This window comes from Pinus tabuliformis, chromosome 7 (assembly GCF_031772625.1).
Source record: "Pinus tabuliformis cultivar Carrire ecotype Pingquan chromosome 7, CPIR1, whole genome shotgun sequence".
NCBI classification, from domain to species: Eukaryota; Viridiplantae; Streptophyta; class Pinopsida; order Pinales; family Pinaceae; genus Pinus; species Pinus tabuliformis.
The window spans coordinates 1,507,502,776-1,507,527,074 of NC_142293.1; the positions used below are offsets into that span (position 1 = coordinate 1,507,502,776).

General features: G+C 40.9%; 1 pseudogene; it reads left to right on the plus strand.

Annotated features, from left to right (window-relative positions):
* The first annotated feature begins 574 nt into the window (after nt 1-574).
* Nucleotides 575-11,612, plus strand: LOC149253560 (beta-1,4-xylosyltransferase IRX14 pseudogene; annotated as a pseudogene).
* The last annotated feature ends 12,687 nt before the right edge of the window (nt 11,613-24,299 follow it).

A 24,299-nucleotide genomic window follows, 5' to 3' on the forward strand; every position in this document is an offset into this window, starting at 1 on the left:
CGTGATGCTGACCGTAACAATAAAAGGTGGGGATTCTCCAGGAACCATGACGAAGGACAGGATGGAACTCTACATAGGTGGTGTGGCCACCTGACTAGCCGAAGGAAATACAGTCTTAGTGCTCCAAGAAGTTGAAAGGAAGCACGAGACTATAAACTACTCTACCCAAAACTTGTGCGAGGCTGGAGCTGTGCATAGAAGCAAAAAGTCGCAAGGTCCGCGACCACGCAAGGGGGGTTGCACTGCCATGCGGGTTGGTCAAAAAGTGACCATTGAAGTCACTATTCATGATGGGATGCTCGAATTGATACCAAATGGAGCAGGTGACAGGCATTTAAGACACGGTTTATGGGCAAGATTTGGGAAAATCTGTTGCCAAGAAAGCATTAATGAACCAAAACTGGGGGGAACGGTCGAATTCGAATTCAAAAAGCACTATAAAATACAAAGGGCTGCCCAAGAAACAACACTTGGTCATTTGTGAATTAAGAGATTGAGCACAACCCTGAGTGTTGTGAGCCGAGCATTGATTGAGTCCCTGAGTTCGCGAGTGCTAGATTTCCGGATGTGTACGATGGCAACTACTCAGGATCTTATGGACATAATAGAGATGACCGCCGAGGAGGCCACGCAGGCCCTAACCGTGGGGGATGTTCCAAGAGGTACTGGGATTGTGGCAGAAATCCCAAAATCACTGCACACGCCAATACCTAAGAAAGAAAAATGAGCAATGGCTCCCGTACGTGTGTCCCCGTGGAATCTGTTGCGCAACAAACTGTCGATGGAGGAGAAGGGGAATGCTATCACTATAGAAACATAAGAAGAAGAAGAAGATCTGCAGGAGCTTATCATTATAGAAGAAGAAGATGAAGCCATGGAGGTGGATACTCAGCCTATGCACTCTGCGACAAAACTACCCGCCTGTGTCCCCTTGCGAAAAGGGAAGGCCAAAGTGCCTAAGGATCTGGACGAGACCAAGAGCTTGCTCCAGACCCCGCTCCTCCCAGATGGAATTATGTTTAAAGGCATGCACCGGGGCTACGTGCCGAGCATGAAATTCGAAGAATGGGACCTCGCTGACCATGAGAAGTTCCCCCACCTTGAGACCAGAAACCTCATGAAGCAGAACACCACAGGGATGGTGACAACATTAGAGCCATAGAAGTGGTTGCGCGAAGTGGAAAAGGCCGAGCTACTGAACCTACTCTGGGTGTTGCATTTCCACCGCACCCCAATAACCATTTTTTTCATCAGATAGTTACTCTGCCTGGTGCATGATGGGTGTTTATGGCTAGAGGAGCCCATCCCCATCACGGAAGAATTGATTCATTGTGTCTCCCGGCTTCCATACAAAGGAGAGGGCCCTACAGCCATATCGGACAGGAAGGGCAGTGATTTGGCCATCGTAGAGGCCATGAAGAAGACTTACAAGCTGGAAAAGAAGAAGACGTACAAGCTGGAAAAGAAGAAGTGGGGCTATGCCATCTCTAGCATCAAGGACAAAGTAGTACGCGTGGCAACCCAAATCCTCACAGGAAAAGTTGTGTGCAAGTGCCGCGTAGATGAGGTACCTGCGCCGGTGGTCACACTAGCCGAGCAGTGCATGGAGGGGGTCCAATTTAAATAGTAAAAATTCCTCTGCAAGTAATTTTTAGAGAATTGCTGCGAAGCCCAAGAATAGGGCAAAACATTCCACTATGCATGGTTGTTGCTGTCCATAGTGCTTGTAGCTAGGGAATTGCCAGAGGATAGTCAATTCCCCATAATTGACAAAGATTTACTGAAGGCTGTGAAGTACACTTTTCTCTAGGCCATGAAGGATGCTAAGAGGATATGCGACAGTAATATCTTCTCGGTGCTCATGGAGATGAACATCCGAATTTGGATCAATCGTAAGCCGCGGTTGTCACCTATGGTTTACAACAGTCTGCAGAGTTTTGCAGAATTTAAGGCAGACATGCATAACTTATATATCAAGGTGTGCAAGGACCCAATGAAGAAGTGGAGAAAGTTACCCTTTGTAGCCATCAACGACAACATTTTCAATGTCTTGGAGGCATGGCCGTCAGAATGGCGCGCCCCAGACATTGCAGAAATCGAGAGGTTGGCAGGCAAAAGAAGAAAGAATATGCTTAGCTACGCATCACACATTTGGCTAAAAAATGAAGGAAGGAAACAGTAGTTGCAGAAGTGCGGGACATAGCACAGAAAGCAGCTGAGTAGGAAAAGGCCATAGTAGTAGCAGCAACACAGGAAGCAACCGCGAAGGTGGGCGAAGGCCAAACAATGCCTTCATAGGGGAAGGAAGCAAAGGAAGCAAAAACAAAAGAAGGAGGCACGGACCCATGAACCGCGTCAATGCAGCTGAAGCACCAACACACAACAGAGAAGGTAGGGTCTTTGAAGAAGATCAAGGCCTCAAAAGTGTCCATTGACGTGATCACCCTAACCGAGGGTGATCTGCATGACATTGGCGAGATGGTGCACGATGTCACCAATGAGGCTCTTCAAGATTTCATGTAGGAGAACCAGATTGTGTTGGGCCCCTCAGAGCGCAGTTGCAGGAATTATAAGCGTGCCCCCTTAGGTTGGTACCCTTTCAACCAACCTCTCAGTTGGATCCATGGCAGTAGAGTAGATGTTGCGTGTGCGGATGATGAATACAATAGTGTTGCCGGAAAGGGCACTAGTGACATCAAATGAGGCTGACAGGCCTTCGGTTAGCATGCTGAAAGGTCTTGGTGTTAATCTAGCTACCCTTCCATGCGAGACATTATATGTGTTGTAGGATGGGATAACTGCAGAGCTGCGAGCTAAGGAGAGTTGCGCACTCCAAGTCCTTAGTGAGCAGAAGATAAATATGGAACAACTAAGCTTGTAGTGTGATGAATTCGTGTCACAAAATCAACAGTTGGTGCAGGTGATAGATGATGCTTTCCAAATCGTCCCGGAGCTGGTCATCCCAACAGATATACCAACGGAGGCGTGAATCCATAGGTTAGCAGCAAGGGTCCATGAGGCCAGGGAGGAAATGAAAAAGGTTTAGCTGGAGTAAAACCTTCAAATCGCTGAACTGCAGTTAAAGGCACAACCATCCACTCCCCCAGAAATTCGAGAATAGCATGCTAGCGCTATCACAATGGGATTGGAGGAAATCGAAAGTGCAGTTGAAGACTACACCAGCATGTTGGAAGAATCACTTGAGGTCCTCACAACTCTACAGGAGGACCCCAACATCTAGTGCTTAGGGATAGAGGCATGAGAACTGCAACAGCAGTATGACAGTATCTGATGAACTGCGTAGATAGTGGTCCTCACCCAGAGGCTTGCATGGGTGCAGGAAGCTAAAGCACTGATGGAGTAGGTGGACACAACACGACATAAGGAAGCAGTCCTAAAAGCACGTGTCTAGCCTTAGATCGATGAGGCCTTCACCATCACGGTAGACATCAAAGGCAAGCTTGCACACATACATGGGATGCACACATTGATGCAGAGAAGCACTCCCGACATAAAAGTCTTAGAAAAATGTATGCAGTAGATCCAGCAAGTAGTAGTTCACTGTGATACTAACCTCCGCGCAGTTCGAGAACAGTTGGAGGGACTCCGTGCAAAGATTGCCACACTGATAGAGTGAATCGAAGGCAAGTCACGATGTTTGTGTTGGGGGCCTGTTGGGCATGGAATCCCCCCAAAGCATGTTTTGGGGCTCAAATCCCAAGTTTTGACCGAATCTTGTTGTAAAGCTCCGCAAATTGCAGGTGCGGGGCACGAAAGTATGATAGAGTCATAAGGTTGTCCACCCTAGTTTTGTAATGTAATGTCAGATAGATTGATCTACCCATGGTCCGCGGACCAAGGGATTGTATAAATAGAGCGAGGTTCTAAGTAGAGATAGAGAATAGAGAAGAAGTAAAAACAAGTCTAAGTGACTGAGTCAAAGTGTAAAGTGTGTCTTTGTGTTGTAGAGTAGGAGAAGGATCTGCAGCTAAATGCGTAGAGGCCTAGTAGTCCGCAGTTGAGTGCGCGAACCCCTGTAGCTGAGTGCACAGGGCGAGTCGAGTCTGTAATCGAGGAAGGAATTAATAAAGAGAATTTTTATCAAAATTCTGTGTATCTGTTCTTGGGCTAATGCATGTTTGATATAGTTTGCAAATATACTGTTTATTTACTGCGTGCACGTGTATGAATGGTTTATGTTGTTAAGTATAACTTAAAGCATGCAAGTAGGTTAAGATAATCAACTAACATTGGAATACCAGTAAGGTCATGGGTAATAACGCAGAGCATGACGTTCAGCCCCTGGGTAGGGCTGCAGGAAAACAGTATATCAGGTTGTGAGGTGCGGGAAAGTGCGCGAAGCAACCTACGCACAAGGTCACACCGCAGACCAGTTGAACTCATCAGACATCGCCAGGGTGTGAAAACCTGGTTCTAGCACCCTTCCATACTACTTTAGGTGAGACCTCAGTCCACGCTCCGCGGAATGTTGGTGAAAGGGCCAGTAGTACTAGGATTTGTTTGGCTAACTAACTCTGAACCTGGGTCAGGCCCCACTAAGCCAACAAACCCAGTTGAGATTAGAGTTCAAGGACAATGTACTATCAATTGTATTTTATGACTTGTACAAATGGTGCATGCAATCAGTTGAGGGCCTATGGATGGATTGCATAGTTATGGAGAGAGATTTTATCAATTAAATATGGGATAATTCTCTTAGGAATTGCGTAAGGAAGTAGGGGCTTGGTAGCAAACAAATTTGGCTACGTGTTGGCTTGAGATGGTTTGTGAAGCAGAGAGATAGATTGTACTTGTGCAGGAATTGATCGGGTTGAAAAAACATTGTATTTTTTTCTCAGATCTTTTGGTTAATGCAATATAGATAGTCAAGGTTTTGAGCAATTTATTTCCCTAGAGAAGTATTATGTTATGTGCGATTTAAATTATTCCTTTTCTACTCATTGTTTTCATCGATCAATTTTGGTTTCTGATTTGAGAGTAAAGTAGATTCTTGTCTTGTGTTTTAGCATATCACATAAGCTGTTGAATCTACATTAAAAATCTACAACTGAATATGGCTTGCCATGAAATTCCTGCAAGATAATCTTCTTAAGCTCACTTTCTTCCTGTAAGGTCCCATCCTAGGGTCTTCTAACAGATCTATATTCTCTAAATTTAAATGCAATAAGAGGCAATAATTTATTTTCTTACAAGACATTTAAACGATGATAATTTACCATTTAAATACTAATCCCTACAATTTTAATAGTGAACATTTCATTTCAATCACTTACATGAGTAATCTATGCATAGAGGAATACCTGTACCAATGGCCCGGTGGAGATGCCCTTGAGCTGCTACCCCTGCTGGAATGATCCTCTTGATTACCGATTGGATTTATCTCCCAACCAACCAGGAAGTAATTCCTAGCCCAAGAAACCTCCATAGGTTCCCTAGCCCTCCGAGCCCAAGTCCAACCAGATGTAGTGTGTGTGTCCAAGACCAAGATAAACAATACTCCCTTCCTCTCTCTCTAACAATTCCTCAAAATCACAGCCAACCAAAACCAAAAGCCAGACCCAACATCCCCCTTTCTCCCTTCCTCCTTCCCCTTTTATGCCCCTCCTCCATTCTTCACCTCAACCACCTCTCATTAATGTCATAACTTCTCCCTCATCCTTACAGTTGACTTCCCTTCTCCCAAGTAAATCTGAGAGTACATTTGGGAATGTGATATGAATATAAAATTGGGTAATTAATTGGAGAGGACCATGTCTTCTCCCAAGTAAATGTGAGAGTACATTTGGGAATGTGAGATGAATATATAAATTGGTAATTATTTGGAGAGGACCATGTCTTCTCCCAAGTAAATGTGAGAGTACATTTGGGAATGTGATATGAATATAAAATTGGGTAATTAATTGGAGAGGACCATGTCTTCTCCCAAGTAAATGTGAGAGTACATTTGAGAATGTGAGATGAATATATAAATTGGTAAATTTTTGGAGAGGACCATGTCTTCTCCCAAGTAAATGTGAGAGTACATTTGGGAATGTGATATGAATATAAAACTGGGTAATTAATTGGAAAGGGCCATGCCTTCTCCCAAGTAAATGTGAGAGTACATTTGAGAATGTGATATAAATATACAATTGGGTAATTAATTGGAGAGGACCATGTCTTCTCCCAAGTAAACATTAGAGTACATTTGGGAATGTGAGATAAATATAAAATTAGTAATAATGGAAGGATACCATATCCTATCCAAGATTAATTTTGAGAAGACAAGTTGGGAATTTGAATAATAGAAGTAATAAATTTTACATCAGTTATAGGAGTTTGAAGGCATAAAAAAATAGAGAGAGTTATAGTAGTAAAATTTGATAACCCAGATAATGTCATTTATTCTCATCAAGAGTCTCCAACTGATCTATATCCTCCTATCCATCCTGAACTACTTCCATTCCCACCCTATCTGTCCTTTGCTGCTATATACGATGGCATCGGCTATACCAATATAACCACTGATAAAACAAACATGGTGGAAGCGTCGATTATATCGACCTAACTTCCCCAGCAGGCAACTAGCAATCATCATCACACATTGAGGGGAGCGTGTCCACCACTGCCCTCCCACGATTCTAGGTTTGGAGGTTACACGGTGGGAAATGCCTCCACCCCTCCTCACATCTAAGGTCCACGCCCTAATACGGACCACACTAGAGTGCTGGTTGGACTTGTCATCGAATAATCTAGTCAAGTCGTCTTGCCACTTGTCATTTGCATTTTACTCGTTTCATAAGAGTGCATATCAAGTAGATACCAAATGTAATAGAACAATGTACATTATACCTTCCCATGAGATGTCTCGACCTTCCCTCAATGGAAGAGTAGATCTTGGCTATCATATAGTTCTTTCCAATCTGCGGGTTAGTTCTCATCCATGCATATATATAACAACAAAATAGATATAGATACGTGATGAATAGAGGTCTTGGGGAAATTGGATGCTAATGTTATTGGAAAGACATGTACAGTTGGTGACTCTGTAGGTTGGCCTAGTACCAACAACCTCACTCTTGCCTTCAAGTTGAGAGCAAGGCCGATTTATTTATAAGAAAAGAAATAAGTAGCAGAAGGAATCTGAACTAGTAACAGGCCCAATATATAATTATAGCACTCATTTATAGTCATGGCCATTCTTTGCATATTTATAACCATGAATTAGAACTCAGAATGCCACAATTAGTTGCAAATTTTCCATGGATGACAACATGTGTGAGTTGCCTCATCTGGCCAAAATATGCTTACTTGACAACCACATTGTCCAAACTGAAGTTGTAAACAAAATAAAACAGTTGCACACACCTACCAGGTGCTCTTCGGACTGTTACATCAACCAAAAATAGGCAACCAAGTCCAAGAAGAAAGCATATGTGCATTTTGTAAACCTTTTAAGTACTCATCCCATTCATGGTAATAGTTTTTATGATCCATAGGTTTCAATCCACATACTTATATTAGTCTTCTATGCAATGATAATATTTGACATTTAAACTGATGCATATTAATCTCTAATCAATGCTCATCAAAATTATAAACCATGATATCCATAACAGTAAAGACAAATGCATATTTGTCAAACCTATATTTTGTTTACTTATTTATGTTAGTCCTCAAGGTGACGAGAATATCAGATATTCAAACTCATGCATTTTCAATCTCTTATAGCTTCTCAATAAGCATAATTAGATTGTGTTAAAAGTCAATGTAATTCAACCTTGATCATGGTCTCTTGTTTTTTTGTTTTGTTTATGCCCTTGCTTTTTACTCGAAAGAGATCAAAATCCGAGGAGTGGATATTACCGAATCTGAATTCGAGAAGGAGATGAGTGAAATATGGGATTCAAAACCAAGAATGGTTTGTATGAATAGTTGGTCACATTGTTTGTGTTAATAAACACCCTCAGTTCATTTATAAGAACAATAAACTAGGTATATATATGTGTATTTTTTTTTCATCATAATAATTGTTAGGATAAACATGAATTAATATTTAGAACACTTGTATATAAAAAAAAAATTCATAATCAATCTTGAAAAGAGAGAGTCTTGCAAAGAAAAGACGAACCTTTAGTACCTTGAAATTCAATTTCAGTAGATACCTTGAGCATGGATCAAAGAAGATCAAGGCCATACTTGAATGGCATGTTCTAGAAAGTAAAGCAGAGTTAAGAAGTTTTATTTGATAATTAGATATTTAGAAAATATTTATTAACATTTTTGGCATAGCTGCAGCCTTAACAGACTGCACCAAATGTCAACGTTTAGATGAAGTAACACTCGAAAAAGGTATTTAGCTACCCAAAAAGGGAAAACAATATGCCTCGTGTAGTAATGCATTAAATATTTTCCTGGGTGAATATTGCAGTAGCTATGGAATCAACAGGATGCAACATAAAATATTTTGGGAGAACTATAGTGGTTTTGGTGATAATGGGTCGGTTTGGGTGTTTAATGTTGGTTGGAATTGGAATGGAGATATTTATCTTCCTTCTTCTTGTTGATGAAGGACATTATTCTGTTTGTAAGATAACTGAGGTAGGTGTTTGGTCGTTCATGGACAAAAGTGCAGAGTTTGATGTAGATTTTTCAGTGTTGTTTCTATACGAAGTATTATCAAAAAATAGAAATCGATCGCTTTTGTCTTCCTCTAGTTAAATTTAGAGATACGATTATCTAATTTAATTTATAGTCCACACAATCTAGCGAGATTTCCTTGTGAGGGGGAGCCAGGTGCTAGTAGATACTGAGTATATCCCCATCTTCTTTGAACTCAACTTCTCGACTTTGTCTATAATTAACACAAAATCTCCTATAATTATTAGTTGGATAATGGTCTAATCCTTCAGTGGAATCAAAAATTTGCTAAGGGTCATTATTCCCACAAGTTTGTTGGCAGTTTCTCCTATACTAATTCTATCAGAATTGCCTCTTGAAGCTCTATCAATGGTTATTTTATTAATAATTTTAATTATCTGATTGTGTTTTGGGACTTTTATTACCAAGTGTGTGGTTTTTAATACTTTAGACGTTACATATGCTTTTATAGGAATTGCATTTTCATTCTCATTCTGGCTATGTATCATTTCTCATATACCTAGTAGTCATTTTGACCTGTTCTGGTTGGATGTTATTAAATTATCGGATCTTATATAATACCCTTTCAATCTTATTCTGGTAACCTTCTTTAAATATTTTTCTATCAACCTTCTTGATATACCCAACAATATTCGTAAAGATCTTATCTTGGATATACAATAATGATTTGTTTTTTTTTGTTTTTTAATGATTTACCTTTCCAAAATTTTATAGAAATTCTTTCTGATCATTTATTCCAAGCCACCATGTTCGGGATTCTTGCCCACACTTTGTTCCTTACTTTCTACCTGAAGTTTCCTTTAGGCCACCTGTGAAGACTATTGCTATATTATCTTGGGAAGAATGTTAAACCATTTCTTGATGAATTCATCTGAAATTGATTGTTTGAAGGGGTGATGGATAATTAATTGGTCTAGGGGTGTCGAGCTTCTCAAACATATTACACATTTCGATGGGCCTAAGAATTCTCCCTTGCATATGTGTAATGCCCCACTTATATAGCATTGGATGTTCTATGATGCTTCTTTTGTAGCAGTTGGACTAGTATTAAGTCAGACTCAGACATGTAGGCTTGTAGCACATTTTAACAAAATTGATACCAAAAGAAAATATAACACTTCTGGTAAAGAAATATATGTTGTCATTCAAAAACCTTATATTGGGAGCATTATTTCCTGCATAAAGAATTTGTTTTGTCCATATCATCAAGCACTACGGTATATAAATTCTCAAGAAAAATTATAACATGGACATGGCAACTGGTTCCCATTATTTCAGATTGTCACTTTTGTTATTCAACATATAATAAGAAATGCAATGTTGTTGTGGAAAATTTAAGTAGGGTTGTCCTTTAATTATAACTATGCAAACTGAACCATGGGCTTTAATGTAATTGAAGAGGCACAACTAGAAGCACTTTTTGGAGAATATTTGTTAGTGGATGGATTTTTCCTTATGCTAGACAATTGGCTTAACAGTTTGGGAGGTCAAAGAGCAAGCTGTAAACAGGGTTGGACTTGTTATAGCCGCAGCTGGAGGCTGGTGAAAATGTGGAACTTGTGCTGGTGCTGACAATGCTTGCCAATATATTTGATTTGATCTCAAGTTATCTAGCTATGTGATAGGAAGGAATTGGCCCTTTATTTGTTTCAGGACAAATCGATGACCTTTCTGTCATATTGATTGCTAGGGTGATATGCCATAGTGACTTATATAATATAGTATAGGTATTCATAGAGAGATTTACCAGGAAATAAGATCCAAACATCAAATGCAGGTTAGCTGTTAAATTCCATGTTATTCTTGGTGAGCTTTGGCAGTGTTTTTTTTTTTTCCATACTCATACTTTTATATGTAATTTGTTTGTGCTTTTGATGTGTTATGTCACCTTTAACCAAATCCAAATTGTTCATCATATGTTGATCTGATGGTGTGTCCCATGGTGAAGTGGGTCTTTTCAGTAAGCCAAAAAAATCATTGTTCCTGGATATTGTAGACTTGCATTTCTAGCACCTTATGAGCTTGATCATGTGGGGTATCTATTTTTAGTCCATTCATCTTCAATTAGGAGACATCAAAGGATTTTTGCAATCTATAATTTATTCAAGCTAATTTTTTATTTGGCATGAAACTAGAGTTGTGAGGGAGAAAAAACTGGATGGTGTTGTCATGTTCACTGATGACAACAATACTCATAATTTGGAGCTTTTTGATGAGATACACTCTGTGAAATGGATGGGTGCATTGCCAATTGGCATCCTTGCATATCATGGTCCCTCAGAGATATTACAGATGCAGGCAAATGAGAAACTGGACGTGAAGGAGAGGGGGGGAGAAGAAAATCTTCCTGTACCTGTGCAGGGACCTAGTTGAAATTCCTCTGGCCATTTAGTTGGTTGGAATATTTTTAATTACATTCCATATGCTAAGAAAAGTGCCAGATTTATTGGTGATGCGGTCACTGTATTGCCAAGGAGACTTGAGTGGGTAGGTTTTTCATTTAATGCAAGACTGGTTTGGAAGGATAGCGATAAACCAACTTGGGTTCGAGACTGGGATGATTGGACTACAGATGGTCAGGTGGTGGAGAGCCCTTTGTCTATGTTGAAAGATGATTCCTTTGTGGAGCCACTTGACAGATGTGGTCATAATGTATTGCTGTGGTGCTTTGTATGGAGGCTCGTGCAGACAGTAAATTCCCTCGTGGATGGGTTATAGACCCTCCTTTGGAGATCATGGTTCCAGCAAAAAACACACCATGGCCTGATCCACCACCTATATCACATGCATCATCTGTTGTAGGTGACAATAATCTTCCAGATAATTCAGATAAATGTCGAGGAAAAGATGGCAAGTCTTTCAATAAGAGAAGAAATAAACGAAAACATGACAGCCAAACTAAAGCTCAGCAAGTATCACGGTTTTCAGAAAGGGATGGAACAAACAGATGAGAGCTACATTTCGTTAATACGCATCTGTGTGGCAAATATTTTTGATTACTAGTTTATTGATGTAAGCCCCAAGGTAACCCTGCTGACCTATACTGCTGTAGGAATTCCAATATACTTCAACTCAATTTTCTAGGTGAAATCTTTTTATTGTTTTTGGGGTTCATATTATTCACGAAATCAATGTCAGCCAAACAGGGGTCCCTCCATGATTAAGCTTATCAAGCAGTCTAGTTGGCTATTGACAATGGATCTATATAATATTGAGGTTGATAAGATTGGATTTGAGGCGGTTATAATGGTATTTTGCCATGGTGCAATGCACATGGCTCTACCATAGTCATATGTATTGTATTTTGTTGTGGTGAGATGAAGATTGCTCTTGCTTAGTCATCATCTACTGTGGTCATTATTTTAGCACAACTCATCGAGTACCCTTGTATGAATTATTCCTTAGTGTAGCACTTGGCACAATCTGCTTGGCTGTTGTGGCTCCCATGTATTTCTCTGGAAAAATCAAATTTGAAGTGATTAATCAATCTTACTCTGCTTTCAATCATGTCTTGGGTGACTTCTCACTAGTTTCAGGGTATCAGTACTTTCTCAGCTGTCATTGATCGGGTGAGTTTAGTGATATTTTGGACCAAAGAAATAGTCTATTGATAGAAGACTCCAAACCAAAGATAGCTTTCTTGAAGGTTGATCAGTTTTATGGAACTGCTTCGGAATGTAATGGAGCAGATACTTTTGAAGTTTGTCCAAAACTTTTGGAAATTGAACATTTAACATTACAAACACCACAGTACACCATGACTCTTATTGAAGACTTGTCATTGGTGGTCACTAAAGGAGATCACTTACTGATAATGGGTCCAAGTGGAAGTGGAAAAACATCACTGATGAGAGCTATTGTTGGTATATGATGTTCTTGTAAAGGAATTATTATATTCCATATAAAACAAAGTAGTAAAGGATCTGATAGATCTATTTTACAAGGAACAATTAACAATGATGGCCCAGTGAATGGAACAAACTATCGTACAGAAGACAAAGAACACCAACTCGTAGATGGAATAGAAGGAAGTTCTAGGGCAATATTCATGATGTTAAGAATTCTAATACTAGCGATATTTATGACCTTGAAATATCTCATAGGAATGATCTTTCAAGGTTGACTAAATTGATAATCTCAAAGAGTTCACCCAGTTGAAATGTTTATTAGTTGTTATATTGGCCACCGTAACTTCAATGACAGGCTTTACAAAATGCTATTATAGAAATGATTGGTTTTTGATGGCTTATAAACACGTAGATGAAAGCACATGCACTAGAATTATCAAGATCTATCTTTGGCTTGATCATGTCATCAAATGACATGGCATTTAAAGAAGAATGTGTCAGTATTCGGGGTCTTTCACCAACAGATTTGTATCAGGAAATACTCGATCCTTGGATCAAGGGAAAGATTCTAGACATTATTGAGATGACCGACAGAAACCCAAATAAAATTGTTCAAAATATATACGAGGAACCGTGGAACAGAGAGCAGGAAGAAGAAGATGACAATGGAGAGAACGTGGATGAATGTAGAAGCATATGGGACTTCTTGTAGCAGCTATTAGATTCCAATCTGTATAGGTACTCAATCCTTTTAAACCATACAATAGTTATGCTGCCTCCATGAAACACTTGATGCTAAGATTCTAAACAACTTTGTCTAGTTCGAGTTTATTTCCATTCTTACTATAAAAGAGTATTTTCTTCTTTTTCTAACCATCAAACAATATTTCTTTTCAGGTTATTGTGAAAATCAGAAAAAGTGGAAGGATATGGGTGTCCTTGGTTGTCCACTGTAAGGGACACATATTCACTTCAGTACCAAGCACACAATTTGAATTGGTAGTTTCATAGTTCCTTGCTGACACTTGAGTAGAATACTCCTATGTTGTGATTGGCTAAGTTTCATTTTGAAGTTACAAAAGCATTTTCTTCTTATTTACATCCTCCTCGCTCATAGTCTAAAACACCTTTTTATCTTGGTTGACCTTTGAAATTTAGGCCAAGCCATTAATGCACATGCTTTGTTCAAGGAAAAATTTACGATTTATTAACTTCTTCAAGCATAATTTGACTAAAAGTTATGTGATTTTATGGTTTTATGGAGAAATCTGTTCCACATACTTTTATGAATTTTTTTTTTTGGAGATTCATGTCTAGTGGGTCTTGGGTCCATATTTTGAACCAAAGCTCTGATACCACGTGTAAGGTCCCATCCTAGGGTCTTCTAACAGATATATATTCTCTAAATTTAAATGAAATAAGAGGCAATAATTTATTTTCCTACAAGACATTTAAAAAATGATAATTTACCATTTAAATACTAATCCCTGCAATTCTAATAGTGAACATTTCATTTCAATCACTTACATGAATAATCTATGCATAGAGGAATACCTCTACAGATGGCCTGGTGGAGATGCCCTTGAGATGCTGCTCCTGCTGGAATACTCCTCTTGACTACTGACTAGATTTACCTCCCAGCCAACTAGGAAGTAATTCCTAGGCCAGGAAACCTCCACAGGTTCCCTAGCCCTCCAAGCCCAAGTCCAACCAGATGTAGCATGTGTTTGCAAGACCAAGATAAACAATACTCCCTTCCTCTCTCTCTAACAATTCCTCAAAATCACAGCCAACCAAAACCAAAAGCCAGACCCAACATCCCCCTTTCTCCCTTCCTCCTTCCCCTTTTATGCCCCTCCTCCCTTCTCCACCTCAACCACCTCTCATTAATGTCATAACTTCTCCCTTATCCTTACAGTTGAATTCACTTCTCCCAAGTAAATCTGAGAGTACATTTGGGAATGTGATATGAATATAAAATATGGTAATTAATTGGATAGGACCATGTCTTCTCCCAAGTAAATGTGAGAGTACATTTGAGAATGTGAGATGAATATATAAATTGGTAATTATTTGGAGAGGACCATGTCTTCTCCCATGTAAATGTGAGAGTACATTTGGGAATGTGATATGAATATAAAATTGGATAATTAATTGGAGAGGACCATCTCTTCTCCCAATTAAATGTGAGAGTACATTTGAGAATATGATATGAATATAAAATTGGGTAATTAATTGGAGAGGACCATGTCTTCTCCCAAGTAAATGTGAGAGTACATTTGGGAATGTGAGATGAATATATAAATTGGTAATTATTTGGAGAGGACCATGTCTTCTCCCAAGTAAATGTGAGAGTACATTTGGGAATGTGATATGAATATAAAATTGGGTAATTAATTGGAGAGGACCATGTCTTCTCCCAAGTAATTGTGAGAGTACATTTGGGAATGTGATATGAATATAAAATTGGGTAATTAATTGGATAGGACCATGTCTTCTCCCAAGTAAATGTGAGAGTACATTTGGGAGTGTGAGATGAATATAAAATTGGTAATAATGGAAGGAGAACATATCCTATCCAAGATTGATTTTGAGAAGACAAGTTGAGAATTTGAATAATAGAAATAATAAATTTTACATCAGTAAATAAAATTTACAGTTTCCCAAATGAAGGTATTCACCAATATTTCTCAATATTTTCAGGTAATGTAAACATTAATAAAATTTGCATGATAAGATTAAGTGGGGCATTACACTTTCGGAACCTAGAGCTTGTCCCTAAATATGACCAAACCATCTGTCGTGATATGATAATCCACATATTGTTCACCTGTAGCCTCCTGTTGTAACCTGTGCTTAAGTTGTTGGTACCTGTCATCCTGTTTACCTTCTTGCATAATATGACCTTGTAAATACTTTTCATATGAAGTCATAACTGTTATGTGATTTAATTGTATTCTTCTGCTACGAGCATCTACATCCCTTTTCTCTTTACCCTTAATATATGTGATCTCGAAATCAAACTCTCTAATTGTAGATAACCACATATCTTTCCAGGAATTCAAATTGGCTTGGTGAAGCAAATTTCTCAGCCCACTATGGTCACTCATCAAAATGAACCTCCTGCCAAGAAGACGTTGTCTCCACATATTCAATCACATGGATGATCGTTGCCAACTTAAGATCAGGCATCACATAGTTCCGCTCGTGCTCATTTAGTTTCCTTGATTCATAGCATACTACCTGTCCTTCCTACATCATAACTCCACCAAGTCCTCTCTTTCAAGCATCTGTACATACCAAAAATTCTTTATCTGGATCTACAATCTTTAGAACAAGAGCATTGGTAAGCAATGGCTTCAATTTCTCAAAACTAGTTGCACATTCCTCTGTCCATTCAAATTTCTTTCCTTTGCTCTGTAATAATGTAATAGGATATGCAATCTATGAGACGGTCCTGATGAACCTCCTATAGTAACCTGCTATGATTTGATATCATCCACATTCCTAGGATCTTCCCATTCTAGGATAGTCCTAACATTTTCTGGATCCACGACTATATCTTCCTTGGAAACCACATGCACCAAGTAATGAACCTTTGTTTGAAATAAACTGCATTTACTAAGCTTGGCATATCTCTAATTCTCTCTTAGCAATCTCAATAAGGTTGCTAAGTGTTTGGCATCTTCTCTCTCATTCTTAGAATATATCAATATGTCATCAATGAAGACAATCACAAACTTGTCCAGATAAGGACGCAACACATTATTCATCAAGCACATGAAAGTAGTTGGAGCATTAGTTAAACCAAAAGGAACTACAAAAAACTCATAATTCCCATACCTGGTCTGAAAAGAAATCTTGTACATGTCCTCTTCTTTGATGTGTACCTGATGATATCCTGATCTCAAATCAATCTTGAAGAACACTGCTACTCCCTTCAGTTGATCGAACTAGTCATCAATCCTTGACAACGGATACTTGTTTTTGGCTTGGTGGGGCCTGACCCAGGTTCAATGTTAGTTAGCCAAATAAATCCCTACACTACTGGCCCTTTCGGCATCAGCCCATGGAGTGCAGACAGAAGTCTCACCCAAAGAGGTATGGGGGGATGTTGGAACCAAGTTTCTGCACCCCGAGATGGTTGTGATGTCTGTTTATTCCTTCTATTCCTACCTTCCATAGGTCATAGAGTTCTAGGGCTCTGTCTATCTAGCCCTTTACTGCACCCTTCAATACCTTCACTAAGGGGTATGATCGGCCTTCGCACAGCCCTAACCTACGGTTCAGGTGCTTTCGCGCTGCTAGGGCAGCGTATCGTGTAGATTCCCAAACTAGCTTAAGTGTCTTACTTATCTTATTAAAAAATCACAGTTAGCACTGTGTAAATAGATATCCTTATTTGTGTTCAATTATCCAGCGTAATTACATACATTCACGCATCACATAAGCACTGTAAATGAGATTCATACACAACATGTTAAGATGCATTAACAAGAAACAAAGACATAGAATTTTTAGAATGCTTCTCTTTATTGATATCTTCAGATGATTACAGAATCTATCCGCCCTGTGCACACAGATGTATGGGTCTGTGCACTCAGCTACAGACTTCTACCCTAGGCCTCTATGCACTCAGCTACAGAGCCTCTTCCTATGCTACGACCCGAAACTTAGACTTTTCTCCTTATCCTCAAGACTTCATCTACAACTTGTGACTCTTATCTCCCCACTTAGAGCTTACTTACTTAGCTCTTTTTATACAATCCTATGGTCTGCGGACCATGGGTAGATATTTACAACTGATTTTACTTTACAAAATTAAGGGTGGAAAACCCTTTATGACTCATGACACATTCACGCTCTGCGACCACAAATTGCGGAGAATTTACAACTTTATTACTAAATTCAACCCAAAACATGTGCTTTTAGCCCCAAAACTGCCCTTGGGGGGATCCCATTCCCAACAGGCCCCCAACACAAACATCATAACTCACCCTTGAGTCACTTGACAGGCGCAAAGATCTTAGTGAGAATACCTTCCAGCTCGGCTCGTATGACTGCAACCTTAGCAGTGCACTATGCGGCCACCTGCTTCGTGTCTTCAACTATCTGCTCGGTCATTGCTCCTGAACTATTGGCCTGAAGCTTTTACTGAGTTTCTTGCAGAGGTGCAAGATTTCATTCAATAGAGGTTGTCACTGCGTAAGCCTCATCCAGCTAGGGCTTCATTCGTGCCTTCAACACTGCATCCACCTGTTCCTTCAGCTACTTGGCCTCCCGCATCTTCGCTAGTCTCTATGTGAGCATGACGACTCACGCTATGCCTTTGACCTCATCATAGTGCTACTGTAGCTCGCGTGCTTCTGTCTCTAGTCGTTGTACATTGGGGTCCTCCTACAAGCTCGTCAGGACCTCGAATGACTGTTCAAAAAGTTGTGTGCAGTCTGTTACTGCACTGTCAACCACCACTATTGCTTCTATGATAGTGGTCGCCCGTTGCTCCTTTACTTCTGGCAGAGTTGAAGGTTGGCCATTCAACTGTAACTCTATGATCTGTAGGTTCAACTCCAACTGAACCTTCACCATTTCTGTATGAGCATTACGCACCCTCATAGCCAGCTTGTGAACGTGCACCTCAAATGGTTCCTCCTCAGGAATGGCCAACTTTGGGACCATTCGAAATGCCTCCTTGATGAACTGCATTATATGCTTGTTCTTGTTAGTCGCCTCGGTCACAACGACGATGGTAAAGTCATGTTGTAGTGCCATCTACTCATTGTTAATCCACTACTCGCTAATCACTTAGAGGGTGTAGTTCTCACGAGCCCTCAAGTTTGCAATCACTCCATCCCATAAGAGGTGGTGTGCTTCACCAGGGAGTGTTGCCAGATTCGACCCTACTCCCTTTAGGGTGCTGACAGTGGGCCTGTCAACTTCGTTCTCCATGGTCAATGCTCCATCAGGAAACACTATCACACTGGATGCCTTCGTACACAGCATCTCGGGAGCTTCTGAAGTGTCGATAGCAAGGCTTGTAGACACCGTGCCAACCTGTGATGTGCAGGTTTGTAACTCCTACAAACCAGTCTAGATAGCCCCCAAGATTATTTGTTGTTACTGCTCAAACTATTGCAGGGCCTCTGCGGCGAGGGTTATTGGGTCTAGTGATGTTTTAGTAGCCTTGGATTTCTTCCTGGACCCTCCTTTCTCTTGCTCCCTTGGATGCTTAATGCGGGCAGACATCACCTATGGGTCCACGCCATGTTGTTTTGTCTACTCGTACATCTCCTCCTCCAGCTCAGGTGAAGGAGACCTTGAGCCTTTGTCAGAGCCTCGCTCTGTTCCACTTGTTTGCTTTTCTGTCTGCTGAGCGACATCACGCTCCGCTCGGGCCTTGTCAACGACCTCCTTCTCTCTCTTTTTGGCCAGCTGCATCATCTTTAGCTTGGCCTCCTCCTTCTTTCTTTGTGCGATGGACTTGCTCCCTCCCATTTCCTAGTCTGTTGTAGAGCGCCACTCTACTGGCCATCGATCAAGTACTACATCAATGGTGTCATCTGTTGCCAGGTAAGGCAAGTCGTACCATTTCTGTGCAGGGTCCTTTCGCACCCTGATGGACACATGGTGAAAATATGCTTTAAACTCTACATAGCCCTACAGGTTGGCATACACACGTAGACGGCAATCGCAGTTTGTAATTGACGGCCATGCACATGTTCATCTCCATTAAGATCCAAAAGATCTTGTTGTCCTTGATTCACTGTGCATCCTTGGTTGCCCACAGCGAAGCGTACTTTGCTGCTTCTGGTAGGTCTGGCATGACCGTAGGGAATTGACTTTCCTCTGGCAGCTCCCATGCTACTAGCACAATCAACAACAAGAACCACATGTAGTGGAACATCTTGCTGAGGTCCTGTGCTTCACTGCAATTCGAAAGGAACTCACTGTGGAGATAGTCTGCCTAAGTGAACTGAACTCCTTCATCGCACTGGGTTGCTAGTGCGATGACAGGCGCCAGCACCTCATCGGTGCGACACTTCCTCATCACCTTCCCTGCTAAAATATGTGTAGCCACATTTAAAATAATGTCACAAATGCTGGATATGGCATATCCATGTGACTTCTTTACCAACTTGAACTTCTCTTTCATGGCCTCGACGAGGGCTTGCTCACCACCTTTTCCACCAAATATCATGGCCATATTTTCTCCTGTGTAAGGAAACCACATGATCCTGTGGATCAACCTGTTAGTGATAGGTATTGGCTCCTCTAGCCACAGACACCCATCATGTACCAAGCATAGTAGCTGCTTGATGACCAATATGGTAACCGGGGTGCGGTTGTAGTGCGGTACCCATAGCAGGTTGAGCAACCCTGCCTTGTCTACTCCTCTGAGCCACTTTCGTGGCTCCAATGCGGTCATTCCAGTGGTTGTATCAATAATGCAATGCATCAGCTGCTTGGTCGCCAGGTGTGGGAACTTCTCATGGTCGGCCAAGTCCTAGTCTTCAAGTTTTAACAAAGGAACCCGCCCCAAGTGCAGTCCTTCAAAATCAATTTTATCCAGGAGCAGAGGCGTTTACAAGGGGACCTTGCTCTCATCTATATCTTTCGGCACCTTGGCCTTGGCCTTACACGGAGGGACATACTCAGGCAACCGAGTGATAGGGTCAGCACCATGGGATTCAACTTCCTCACATCTATCCCCACATCCTCATCACCCATTGGGATGTCTTCAATTTCTTCCTCCTCTGGCTCTAGATTGATGGCTTTTCCCTTCTCCTATGAGGTAGGCTCTGGTGGGTTTCTTCTTGGAAATGCACACAATGATATTGCAAGCTGCTTTCCCTTCTTATCCTTCGCGGTCTCCTTGGTTGGGGTCGACTTTGGTCTCGACGTCCTTAGTGATTTGGGACTTCGGGTAATACTTCGACAACCTTAGGAGCAGCTTCTTCAGCCTCCATCTCAATTTCCGGAACTGACTTCTCTACCTTGATATCTATAGCTTCTGTGGGTAATGACATGATGTTCTGCAAGAAATCCTGTGTCTCCTTTGGTAATGTCTCAAATACTGAACTGGCTATCAAAAGTTTGTAGTGCTCATGATTCATGTGCACCTGAGAGCTCAACAACTCAATTCTCAAAATGCCAAGTGTTTTTTGCTGGATAGCCACTTGTAATTTATAGGGCATTTTGAATTCAAATTTGACCGTTCCCCCCAAATTCAGTTCATTAATGCCGGATTGGCGGTAGATTTTCAAGGATCTGATCCATAAATTCCATCTTAAATGCCGGCCGCCCGCTTTATTTGGCCACATTTCTACTTTCAAATCATGAAAAATGACTTTAACAACCACTTTCCGGCCGACCTGCATGATTTCTCCCTGGGTAGCTCAACTCCCTTCACACTGTCACGCATCCTATGACACTTCTTGGCTTTGCACAATCCTCCAATTGCGTAGCTCCCCAACCTGGTCTATGTAGTTTATAGTCTCGTGCCACCTTTCAATTACCTGGAGCGCTAAGACTGTGTTACGTTCATATAGTCGCATGGCCGGAGCACCAGTGTATGGCTTCAAGCGACTGCCATTCACCTTTCTTGGGAAGGGTTCTCCATTCAGTTTGACCAACTGAACCACTCCTCTGCTGGTAATCTCCTTAATGACATAGGGCCCTAACTAGTGCATTCTGAATTTTCCTGGAAATTTATCGAACTTGCTGTCATATAACAAAACCAGGTCATTTACCTTAAATATGAGCAGCTTAATGTGCCAATCATGCCATGCTTTTTCGTGCTTCTTTTGGACCTATTGGTGAAATCCAGCTAGAAATCTCTCTTCCTCAAGCTCAGCCAGCTGCATGAGTCTCTCTTCTAGGGCTCTGCAATCCATCATACCTGTGAGTGCCACTATGCCCAGACTAGGCACAACGTATTCCATGGGCATTACTGCTTCAACACCATAGACAAGCCTAAAGGTTGTTTGTCCAGACAACTTCTTGCATGTCGTCCGATAGGCCCATAGTACTGCGGGTATGCGTAGGTCCCAATTACTTCATTGAGTGTTGAAAACCTTCGTTAGCGCATTCTCCAACACTTTATTGAATGCTTCGACCATCCCGTTAGCTTGCGGGTGCTAAGGCATGCTCTTCTAGTGATATACCTGAAATTCCTCTGTTAGCACACTGATCGTTTCATTCCAAAAGTGTGTATTGTAATCAATCATCAAAATCTTTGGACACCTGAATCGGGTCAGTGCATACTCAAAGAGGAACTTCGCAGCAGTCGTGCTTATGCAATCCTTCACAGGTTGTCCTTCCCCCATCGCGTCAAATACTCCTTTGCGGTGATAGTGTACCTCGCTCATGTCTTCTTCCCTTGGGGTTGAATGGGTCCCACAAAATCTATTGCCCATTTCTCAAAGGGTTGTAACATCATCTATGGATTCAAAGGCAACTCATCCCTCCATGATGGCCTGCCAATCCTTTGACATATATCACATGCTTTGCAGTAGGCTTTTGAATCTTGATGGAGGGTTGGTCACCACAACCCTACGCGTAGAATCTTCTGCATGGTCGCTCTCTCTGGGTAATGTCCTCCCACGGCACCCCCATGAGCATCTGTGAGGATGCTACTCCTTTCAAACTTTGGTACATACCGTCGCAATATCTCATCGGACCCCATTTTATACAGATGCCTGAAAATGATAGCAAAGTTTTCCGCGCACACTACTAACTCCTTCTTCTGTTGGACAATGTATCCTTCCGGGGCAGTTCCTATCATTAAGAAGTGTATGATATCTTCAAAATGACCATCCGCGGCTTGCACTACAAATAGCTGCGCGTTAGGCAATCCTTCTTCCAAATTAGTGGGCTCTTCCCTTGTTTCGATGCACGATAGATGGTCTGGTCCTGCGTTCAGTCATCCAGGCTTCACAATAACTTCAAAATCATACTTCTGGAATAATAACAATCATCTGTAGATTCTCCACCCCAACACAGACTTATTGACCATGTATTTTAGTGCAGAATGATCTGTATACATCTTAAAATGGCCACTTAGCAAGTAGTGTCTAAACTTCTGGAGCACGTATACCATGGATAACCCTTCGCGCTCGGTGGTGGAATAGTTCTTCTCCACCTTGGATAACCTTCTACTTGCAAACGCTATAGGATGGTCCAAGTCTCCTATGCCAGCCTATGTCAGTACTGCTCCTAGTGCTATACATGACACATCGACATGTACATGAAACTCCTTCTTCCAATCTAGGAAGACTAGGATCGGCATGGTGACCATATTTTCTTTCAATACATCCAAGATTTTCTTATAGTCCTCATTCTAGTAGAATGTGACATCCTTTTTTAACAACTTCTCCATAGGGGCGGTGATCTGGGCATAGCCTTTGATAAACTTTTGTAATATCCAGTATGTCCTAGGGTAGCGCACAATTGTTTTACACTCCTCTGTGCTTCTAAGTCAAGTATCACCGCTATCTTCGTGGGATATACCATTAGTCCCTGTCTACAAACCACATGACTTAGCAGGGTCCCAAAAGGAACACAAAACAGTCACTTCATCAGATTGAGCACGATCTAGTATCTTCAACAAGTATCTAGCATCAGGTGTAAACTTGCGACATGGCGTTTCACCAACCCAAACATAGTCTAGTCATCAAAGTACACTTCCAGGAACTTATGAATAAATTCTTTGAATGTCGTAAAGACTATGCACGCAAAAATCGTAGGCGCATTCATCAATCCAAAAGGCATTACAGTGTACTAAAAACACCCCCACTCAGTCTCGAAGGTTGTCTTGCTCCTATCCTCTGGCGTGATTTTGATCTAATGGTACCCAGAGAACCCATCAGTGAAGGATTAAGCTTCCCGTCCACCTACATTTTCCAATACTTCATCAGTGAATGGAGTTGGGAAAGGATCATGTACACAAGAGTCATTCAACTTCCTGAGATCTATGCATATCCTTATTTCATCCTTCTGCTTATTCTCTTGTACCACAATTGGGCTTACCCAATCAGATTCTTCTACAGGCTCAATGATGCTTGCCATGAGAATCTTGTCTAGCTCTAAGTGGACCTTCTCCTTATACTGTAGAAATTCCTCTATGGATCAGCTAGCTCTGATACCATGTAGAAATTCTCACTGTAGATTACACTGATTATGCAATGTACTATAGGAAAATACTTAATCTACTTCTATAATCAATCTTGCGGAAGCTTAATTGATTTTGAGCAAGATCAAATAGAACACATATAATAGAGAGGAAGATTCAATCACACATGAAACATAGAAGAATACTCTAGGGAAAGCCTTAGCTAAAAACCCCACTATCTGTATTATCATACAAGTGGAAATATCTCAGGATTACATAAAGCTTTAGCTCTTAAGCTATCCAGCTCTTAGTATAATCCCTCACTACTTCTCATAGATAGAACAGACAACACATGTGCCTTCCTTCATTCCTCCAAGCCTCCTATTTCCTTGCGCAGTTTCTCCTGGGTCCTCCAGTTGCCACCTGTGTGATTCTCACCTCACACACAACATTGACCTCTGAAATAACTACGCAATCGTGAAGGAGTTAATTCCTTTTTCATGGATAAGTTTGCTTTATAGGAAAACTCCTCCAACTGACAGTACAATGTCCCTATCTTTAATCTCAACTGGGTCTTTCTCTAAACTGACATGCATTGGTTATTTATGAGAGGATATTCAGTTATCTAGAGAACACTAGTTGCATACATGCATGCATTAACTTACTGAACTCACAATTAG